This window comes from Sciurus vulgaris (assembly GCF_902686455.1).
Source record: "Sciurus vulgaris genome assembly, chromosome: 15".
Taxonomy (NCBI): domain Eukaryota; kingdom Metazoa; phylum Chordata; class Mammalia; order Rodentia; family Sciuridae; genus Sciurus; species Sciurus vulgaris.
In genome coordinates this window covers 70,614,730-70,625,194 of record NC_136476.1, presented here as the reverse complement: position 1 = coordinate 70,625,194, position 10,465 = coordinate 70,614,730, and positions in this window count along the sequence as shown.

The window sequence follows — 10,465 nt, the reverse complement described above, 5'->3', positions numbered from 1 at the left end:
TGGTTCTGCCTTTTACTCACTTACTATAGGCCATTTACCTTTCAGAGCCTTGGTTTTTTCATCTGTAAAATGGGGATTGTTACACCCACCTTAGACAAATGCCAGGAGGATCAAAGAGGCCTCCAAAGAGGAGGGACAAAGACGATGCTGGTGAGGAGAACGACAGTGGGAGGTTTAGCCCCTGCACAGGCCATGTACACCCAGAGCATCTGCACATCTCATCCCCACGGCAACTCCGGAAAGCACGTGACAGGGGGAAACAGAGGCACAGAGCAGGTAAGTAACCTGCTGAAGGTCACACAGTTGATAGACCGTGCAGGATGCAAACCGAGGAGATGTGGACCCTCAGCTTGTGCTTGTGTTGCCCCCACCCCCGCCCCCGGAAGAACCTGACCTGCAGAAGGTCCGAAGGGCTGATTTCTCTTCCCAGTGCCTGGCCTGGGGCTGAGTCCACAGGAGGGTGGCCCGGAGGGATGTGCCACCCATAGCAGGGTCGCTCTCGGCACATCCTGTAGGCAGGCTCTGAGAGCTCTGCAGTCGGGGACTGGGGTGAATCCTGGCACCACCATTTACTGGCCCTGAACCTCAGTTTCCCCAGCTGTCTGACAGCGTGAAATCAGAGTCCCCATCTCCCTCGGTCTCAGTAGTGAGGTGAGAAGGCACGAAGCCCAGCAGACGACAGCGGTCCTCTGGTGTCGTGTGGGATCGGTCCCAGGGCCCACGGGGGTACCCGAATCTGAGGCCACTCGTGGACCCTTCTGTACAGTGGTTCGGTATGCGCACGCACGCGCCTGTAAGTCACAGTACCAAGCCGTCTCCGCCGAGCCCTCTGCTGCACGTTACCACGGCCACGCTTCTCCCTCTGGCTGGTGAGGTCCGACTCTTCTATTCTTTTACTTTAATCTATTTCTTGTTTTATATTTGAGTGGGTTTTTAGTTTTGAAAGAGACCCCTTTGGGTTTTTGTACCTGTTCTGACATTCTTTGTCTTTTATTTGGAGAATTTAACCCACATACTATTTCACCCCCTCCCCCCGTACCGGGGGTGGAACCCAGGGCCCTGTGCATGCTAGGCAAGCCCTCCGCCACGGAGCTCCACCCAAGCCCTTTTTAAGATTTCATTTTGAGACTGGGTCTTGCTGAGCTACTGAGATTGACCTTGCGCTTGATCCTCCTGCCTCAGCCTCCTGAATTAGCTGGGAGTACAGGTGTGCACACGGCCCCTGGCTAGCCTGAGTGTCATTAACATACAGCCATCCATCAGTGTCTATGGGAAATTGGTTGCAGACCCCCGAAGACACTCAGATCCACGATGCTCAAGTGCCTATATAAATGGGGTGGTATTTGCCTATAACCTAAGCACATCATCCCTGGATGACTTATACCATCTTATAGAATGGAAATATGCTGTAAATATAGTTATACTATGTTATTTAGGAAATAACAACAAGAAAAAAAGTGTGTGCATATTCAGGACACACACAACTTTTTCTCCTGATACTTCTGATGCTCCTTTGGTTGAACCCGTGGACGTGGAACTCTCAGATCCGGAGAGCCAACTCTGCTGGGCTCGCCTTTATTCCCGAAGCTCTTCTATCCACCCCCTGGGTACAGGGACCATGCTGCCCTCCCAGGCACAAAACAGTTAAGCAGGCTCTTTTTGGAGACAGGTAACTTAACTCCCGTCTCCCAGGAGCAGAGGTGGAGGCCAACGCAGGAGCGGAGCTGGAAGGTGAGATGGGCCCTGGCCGTGTGCTCCGCAGCTAAACGGCCAGAGCTTTCACCCCAACCCTTTCTTCTCCCGCCTTCCAGAGCAGTGGTCACAGATAGAGTGAAACCAGATCAGCCTCCAGCACGGCTGGGCTGGGGGGTGTTGGAGGTGGGAGCAGGAGAAACATGAGCTCTCTCAACTGCTCTCCAGACAACACCCAATCCACCCTCCAACTCCCCTAGAGGCTCAGAGAGGTGAAGGGCCTGGGCCAGTATCACACAGCTGATCTGGCGGCCTGTTGGACTTTGTGAACCTGGAGGGATCTAATTCTGGAGCCGTGAAACACTACCCTCTCCCCACCAGCCAGCTGGGATTGCTTCTCGAGGGGCCAGGGACAGTGCCGAGGGCTCCTGGAGGTATACATAGGTCTCAGACAGGGAGCCAGCTGGGGCGGGCAGGGAGCCCTCAGGCAGCAGGATCAGGTACCAGGCCTGCCCCTTTGCCCATGGGTTGGGCCCCTGGGAGGGATCAGTGGCTGGAAGGAGCGGAGGAGGGTGTGGGGAAGGCCGGGATCCAGAGGCGGAGGCCAGGAGAGGCCTTTCCCAGGGGAGGCGGAGGCCTCTCTGGGCCTGTGCCCTTCCCTCTCCGCCTGGCCTCTGCCTCTGGGCCTGTCCATCCTGTGCGCTCCGCACTGCTCCATGAGCTCCGTGGCTCTGTCTGCACCTCTGTGTCCTGTGTCTGCGTCCTGCCTTCCTGGCTCAGTCGGTCCTTCTCCACGCACCTCCTCCTTCCTGCCCGTCTCTCTGATCTCCTTTTCTTTCTCCCGATCAGGTCTCTCCACTCTTCCACCCAGTTTCTCAGTTTTGTCTGTCTCTCTTTGTCTCCCTTTCTCTTCCCCCTCTCTCTTCTCTCCCTTCTTCTCTCTTTCCCCTCTACCTGATCATCCAAGTCTCCTGGGAGGAGATAAGGAATCCGGGGCAGGGGAGTGATCAGCAGAGCTGGGAAGTCAGCCCAGGGCTTGGAGGTATAGAGAGCCCCTTGGTCAGACAAGAGGCTACTGCACCAGTCCAGGCACAGGGTGCGCACGCGAGGTCTGAGCCTGCGATAGCACAAGGGTGGAGAGGAGAGGGTGACTCTGAGAAGGATGCAGAGGCGGGGCCCAGTGCCGTTATGGGCTTGGCCAAAGGGAAGATTTCCTGGAGGGGAGACAGGGAAGCTGGGATCTCAGTGTAAGTATGTGCAAGGTGGCCCCTTAGGCCAAACTGCAGGCCTCTGAGTCAAGTTGGGGAGGCAAGAGAAGGGGCAGGAGCTGAGACCAGGAGGCTAGGCTGGAGCAGCCTGGGCGGGGCCCCGAATGCCAACCAAAAGCCTGGACTTCAGCCTATGGGCAGCAGCTTTTTGTGTGAATCTGATGAAACTCCAAAATTGTCCTCAGACAAATGCGCATGCCCCCGTTGGCTGCACAAGTCATTGCCTTTGCAGCAGCTGCCATTATTAAGTGCCTACTGTATGCCAAACACACGATATGGTGCGACCCTCATGTGTGTGACAATGTTATTCCACTGTAGAGATAAGGAAGCCGAGGGTCCTCCGAGGAATCAAAGTGACCTGCCTATGAGCAACGACAGAGGCAGGAGAAGGAGCCAGCTGTGCCTAGCTCCTCGTCCATGTGACATCCCTTTCCCTTTGTGTCATACACCAGGGGCATCAAACCAGCTTGTCCAAAGACCAAACCTGCAGATGGCCACCGCTGGCAGCCAAAGTCCCGCCAGGGAGACCCGCCCGTCCTTGTGACGGAGCCGCAGGAGAGTGCGGGACCCCATGCACCTGACTGCCAGGCTGCCGAGGCTTGCTGTGTGACCGTGGCCTCGCCACCCCTCTCTGGCCGTGCCTCTGCCTGCCCTCTGACCTGGAGAGAGAGGGCCATGCCAGCCAGGTGCCGCGTTCCTCTGGCTGGAGGAGATGTGTAGGTGCCCTCTGCTCACAGGCGTGCCAAGCCAGGGGTTTGGCATGCCATCTTTGCCTGCTCTGTTCAAGGGTGACTGTCTTCTTCCAACAAGGAGCCACCCCCAGGGTGGCCCACTCCAAACCCCAGTGAGTCACTTACAGAGTGAGGGGCAGGAGGGCGGGAGCTGTCTCTGTGGCTCTTGGCAACTGGCAGAGCCCACGGGCCCTCGAGCCCACGCCGGGCGGGAACTTGTGTCAACCACTGGCTCCTATAAATTGCGGGGGAGGACAAGGTGGGACAGTCGGGGGCCTTGGAGAGAAAGCTCGGCCTGTGCGCTCTGGGGAGGTGACCCGGGGGGACCCTGGCCGCTGCACGGGGGCGTTAATGAGCGCTCCATCTGGTGCCACCCTCACCCGCTCGCTGACGCTGACACAGCATTTCAGGGGGGAGAGCGCGTGTGTTCCAAGGCTAGCAGAGACTCAGCTTTTCCGATCTGGAAAAATCCGTTCAAACAGGGAAACTCGAGGATGAGGAGCTGAAGATAGCCTGAGTCCTGTCACCTTGGACTGTAACTTTCAGGGCTTAGAGCAAACTGTCTCCCTCCTGGTGGAGCTGAGGACACTCAGGTCAAAGAAACCAAGGACCCCTGGGCAGCCATGTCAGGACCAGCCTGGAAATAGGACCTTTCTTCTCCCAGCCCAGGGCTCTGACCACTGTACCCTTCTGCCCCCCTCAGCCGGCAGCCAGCTCTGCCCCTGGCACCAGGAGAACGTGTGCCCTGGAGTTTTCTGACCCTGGTTTGTCTTTCAGATCTTCCTTTCTCTGAACCTGCATCATCAACAGATGTTGTATTAGTAGGCACCCAGCACCCTGCCTTCAGAGAATTTAGGACCTTCAGGAGACACAAGGGAGCTTAGAAGCAGAACCAGAAAAATCATCATAATGACCAATGTTCGTGTGAAACCAGGATCTGCCCAGCACAGGTCCGTGTTAGGGGCTTTCGTGTATTAGTCCACTTCATCCTCACAGCAACCTGTGTGGTATTGTAGCTCCATCTTACAGATGAGGAAACTGAGGCACCCTAAGATTAAGCTAGGGAGGTGAGGCATTATGTCTCCGACTCAGACAGTCAGGTTCTTGAGTCTACACCACCAGAGAAGATGCTCCTGTGGCAAGTGTTAGCAGGCACCATCCTCAGTATCAGAGACTCAGTTATGGACAGAACAGACAAGGGCTCTGGCCTCGAGAAACTTGCCATCCTTCCTCCATCCACCTGTCCATTCATCCATCCATCCATCCATCCATCCATCTGCATGTACATCTGTCCACCTAACTACCCATTCATCTATTTGCTCTTCCATCACCCGTCCATCCAAGTTCTATCCATCCATTTACCCATCCATCCATCCACACATCCATCTACCCTTCCATCATCCATCCATCCATTCATCGTCCTTCCAGTTATTCATCCACCCTTCTATCACCCATCCATCCAGGTTCTATCCATCCATCCATTTACACATCCATCCATCCACACATCCATCTGTCCACCCATCCATCCATCCATCCATCCATCCATCCATCCATCCATTCGTCCATCTACACAAACATCTGTCCACCAACCACCCATTCATCATCCATCCATTTATCCATTCACCCTTCCATCACCTGCCCATCCAGGTTCTATCCATCCATTTATTCACCCATCCATCCACCCACTCATCCATCTGTCCACCCACCCATCCATCCATCCATCCATCCATCCATCTACACAGTCACCATCCAGAACGGCCATCCGTTTCCGTGTTCACTCACTATCGCATCCTCCACGCTCAGCACGGTACCTGGCTCACACGTCCTCAGCCAATACTTGCTGAAGGAGTGAAAGCAGATTTGGGCTCTGCCCAAGAGCTCTGGGTTCTTAGCCGTCCCCAGTCTCAGTTCAAATGGGGTAGTGCATGCTGCTCGCCCCTTCATGGGATTCTTGGGAGGCTCTGGTGGCAAGTAAGCGAATGCTTTGCAAACTGTAAAGGTCTGTGAAGACGCAGTCGGCGTCGGGCGACCGAGCTGGTGTGCAGGCACTGAGGTCCACAGAGCTGTGTCTCTCTTGGGGTCTGGCTGCTGAGACCTGTCAGACACTTCCCCTCGACCTGCCGAGGGGCCCAAAAAGGAAAGGAAATTGACATTTAATGAGCGTCCATGAGGTGCCAAGGAATTTCTCACATTTTAACCTCTTTTCTTTCTTATACGGGTCAAAAAAGGAGAAGCCCAGAGAAGTCATCATTTGCCCAAGGTTGCACAGGTTGAAACCCAGGTCTGTGAGCCCTAAAATCTGTGCTCATGACCATGTTCGCCTCTCCTTGAAGGGAGTAGGGTCAAGTCCTGCCACCCAAGTCCCCTTCAATCCCCAAGGTTCAAAGTCACACAGGAAACTCCTGGCCAAGGTTCTCAAAAAAATGTTTCCATGATTCCTTGTCTTGGAGTCACTCCCCCTTTGATTTGCAAAGAAAAACCCATGTCGTCGTCCCCCCACCCATAGATGAAGCCGCGTCTGACAGGTAGATTCTGTGCAGCATGGAGGGAACGGGTGGAGGGTCATGCTGCTTGGCACAGCTTCCGGCCACCCTGTCCTTGCCAGACTTCATACACAGGTGTGATCATGTCACCTAGGGTCATGTGTAGCAGAAGCCCCTGACTCCCAATTTGCCAGCTTCCCGTGACCCTCAGCACAGGACAGATTTCTAGGATCCAGGCAGAAACCACCCCTGAAGTCCAAAGCCAAGGGCACAGTCTTCCCAGAGGCTCTGCCCCTATGCCTCAGGCTGAGACAGAAAAAGAAATGTCCACAGCCTCCGTTCCCGGGCCACCCACAAAGTGGCTGGCACAGCACTGGGCACTTCACCAACACCCTCTCACTGAGTCTTCTCTGCAGGAGGCCTGGTCTCCATGACCCCATTTTACAAATGGGGAGGCTGAGGCTCAGAGAGGCAGTCACCCACCCAAGGACATGCATTGTGCCAGGGGAAAACTGAGCGTTAAGACAACAGCCTTGGTTTACGAGTTACTCAAGTCCAGGCTAAAAATAGGACGCTAGAGACGTGAAGTGTCAAGTCACGGCCTCGTGCTCGGCACCACCCTCAGTGCAGGCTCCCGGATCCAGCGGGACGCTGGTGGCAGCCAGCACCAGTCCTGCTATGGACCTGCTGAGCCGGCCTCGGCAGGCAGCTCTCTGGGCCCATGGCTTTCCTCGGGCCTCAGTTTGTCTTTTGTGTCTTTCCTACGGGGCAGCTGGGTAGCCACGTCCAAAATGGAGTGTGGGGTGGCAGAAGATGGCGTGTGGTGGCGAGCACTGCTCCCTGGCTGGGAGTCCTTCACGGCTCTCCTCCTTCCACCCGGAGACCCGCCACGGCACCCAGGGGACGAAACTCCCATCTGGGCGTTAAGGGACGCCTGGGCCTGGGGCTGAGCAGAGGAGTTGCAGGCCTTGCCCAGCTGGGCGGGAGGAAGGGACAGTGAGAGGCACTCTGCTCCTGCGGGGACGGGACCTCCCTGAGCTCCCGGGGCCACCCAGCCCCTCTTCCGAGCAGCCCCCGGCCCCAGCCCCTCGCTGCGGCTCCTCTGGAGCTGGCCCCAGCTCCAGCACGCTGGCCATTTAAGGCTCCACCTCACCCCTTTAAATTCTATTTTTTCAGACCACATTCTTGAACTTGGCAGATAACGTGGCAGCCCGACAAGAGCCCTATTTACCCGCGAGCCGTGAATGGGCCCTTTATAAGAAGCTTCATTAATATTTCTACCTATTGGCCGGCTCTCCGTTTCCTCCCCCTGTGCAAACAGATTCTCCACACAGAAGACTTTTCAACGCGCCTGTTGACTTTGTCCGCGGGGAGGGGGCGGGGCGGGCGAGTGCGGGAGGGGCCGCCGCCTGCAGGAAGGAAAGAGGCCGCTATTCAGGGCGGCAGCCCAGGTATGCCGCTCACAAAGGCACACTGAGCCCGGCGCCCGCGAGTTCCAGGCCCTGCGGGGGGAGCCGGAGGGTCCCTGTCCCTTTGCATCTTCCGCGGTCCAGCCAGGCAACTCTGGGCCTACTGTCCACATGTGAGTCTGGTCCACACCCAGAGGGCAGCAGCTGCAGCCCCAGGAGCATATGAGAAGGGCAGACTCTCCAGCAGATTTGTTGAACTTGACCTTGCCCCTCTGCAAGCCCCCGGAGGGTTCCTGAGCCGGACAGGCTTCGAGAAGCACCGGTCCGCCAGTGGCTGCTCCTCCATCACCCTCCCCGCAGGCTGCTCCAGGGCCCAAAGGCATAACAGGCCCGAAACAGCCGAGGATGGCAGCCACCATGGCCGGTTTGCTGTCTCGTTGGTGGCCACAGGCCTGGCCCACGGCTGGGGCTCAGGAAATGAATGAACAAACGCAAGAGTGAGTTGTCCAGGTCCTGGAGTCTCGTGCCAGGGACAGCAATGACTCCCCGTCAGCAGCTGAGAAAACTGTGACCTTTTCTGTCATCTGAGGTCACACAGCATTGGGACATGGTGTCTAATGACATCAGTTGGGGTGAGCACCCTGCCCTTTGGAGATTAGCAAGCAGAGCTGGAGGACCCAGGAGAAGAGCGGGAGGCAGACCTGTGGAGGCGGTGTGTGGAGGCTGGGCCTCCAGCTGCGGCAAGAACACCGCGGGATGTGGTGTCACTGCGCATGCTCCAGGGTGGCACGGGCACAGGGCAGGCAGACCCCAGTCCAAAGGCTAGTCTCCAAAAGGGCAGGCGTGGACCAGTACCTTCCCTTGCATGTGCTCCTAACCAATGTTCATTCCAAGTGTCAGGACTTCTGCTGGACCGTGGGGACACAGTGGTCCATTAAGTAGACTGTGTTCTTGCCATGGCAGGGAAGAGAGACAAGCACTCAGTGAAAGTAAATGTGAACTCTAGGGCGAAGCAGAGAAGGATGACAGAGAGGACATGAGTGAGGGAGCCTGTCAGCCAGGGGAGTCAAGGAACATGTCATTGAAAGGTGACTTTTTAAATTCAAACCTCAAGACAGGAATCAGTCATGTAAGGAACCTTCAAAGGAAGGGTACTTGTAACAGAGGGAACAGCATGTCCAAAGGTCCTGGGGCAGGAATTGCTTGGCAATTTGAAGGGGAATCCACATGACAATGACATTCCCCACTTAAGTGGAAGGTTTGGAATCACTACCTCGGGGAGACGCTGGAGAGAGGGCAGCATAGCGTAGGTGCTCAGAGGCCTCAGACCCCTGCAAATGCTCAGGGTCCTATCAGCTGTTGCTTCCCCTTCCCATCTCTTGGAGACAGCAGGGACAGTGCCTCAGCCTGAGGTGACGGCCCAGGACAGGCTTGGCTGGGCTGCAGGGGCTGAATAAGGTACCTGTGTGTCTTGGCTACCTACGTCTTGCCCTCTGGGGGAGGCCTGCCAGCTTCTGCTGGCCTGGGCAGCCTGGAAGGAGCTCCTGACCCCCTGTCCAGGTCTCAGCAGCCAAGGCCCGCCAGCCCATACCCACACCCTGGCCAACCCTGAGGACTGGGTTGGAAATAACTCGCTCTCTCCCCTGGGGCCAGGGCTGGCCCACCACAGGGGCTGAGGTGGCTGGACTGCAGGGGCCGGAGGGCTGCCCCCAAAAGAGACCTCTCGGACTCCCAGCCAGGAGGCCCCTATTCTGGGCGGGTGGGGAGGGGCTGTTTCGAGCCTGGGATGTCCACACACACCTGGGAGTCCTTCAAAGGCTGCTGTGACATCTGAGCCCCCTTCTTACCTATGAAACAGAGCTGACCGCCCGACGAGGGTAGGTGGGGATTAAAGGGCCTCACTGCTGCGCCAGCTCCGCAGACAACCACGCACAGCACCCGGGGAGCGCGAGGCCGGGCGGATGTGCACGGTGCACCCGAAGGCACTGAGGGGCCACTCCTCCAGGCCCAGCTGTGCCCCGTGGACAGATGGGGCACTTCTGAAAGTCCTCACGTCTCCTGTGCCATCTGGGTCCTCAGCCCTGCCTCGCAGGCCCTGGCTGGATCCCAACTGCGAAACACATCTGCGCCCCCTCCCGGGGCTCTCAGACGTCTGCAGAGAGGGCGCCCCTCTTCTCCAGAGGGAGGACCAGGCCTCGAGAGGGGCACGGAGGACTCATGCAACCAGACCCAGGACAGAGGAGGAGGACTCTAGGTCTCGGGCCTGGTCCCGGTGACTGTTCTGCAGGTGGCGGGCCCAGCTCAGCTGCTCCTGTCCCCGTGACTGGGCGATTTACTGAGCTGCCACAGCCTCAGTGCCCCCATGCACAGAGGAGGGCCGGGGTGATGCCAGGAGTCTGCTGCTGTATCGGATGACCTCGTTGTGGTGGCCGGAATAGAGTAGCGGTCCTGTGCACGCTGGCTGGTCAGCGGGGAAGTACGAGTACTGCCAGCAGCGCGGAGGTGCAGGGAGCGCCGCCGGCAGCCCGAGTGCTGGGAGTCTGCCGGTCGGGTGGGGTGGGACCTGGAGACCTGGCAGGGCCCTGGGGCGGGTGACGGTCATGGCCGTGGCCGAGGCGTGGCCAGGACAGGTGGTGGCACAGCAGAGCCAGGGTGGGGCCTCCTGCCAGGGGAGGGAAGGGAGTCTGAGGGAGCCCAGGCCCCTCAGTTCTGGGGAGAAGGAAGAGGGCCCAGATTCAGGAAATTGAAAAAGAGAGGGGTCCAGGTAGAGGGGGCTGGCAAGAAGAAATGAAGGGGTGCAGAGTCCCAGAAATGCGTGCTGGTCAAACCCCCCGAGCCTGGTGAGAAGCCGACTTGGGAACAGTCTTGGGGTGTGGGGGCCG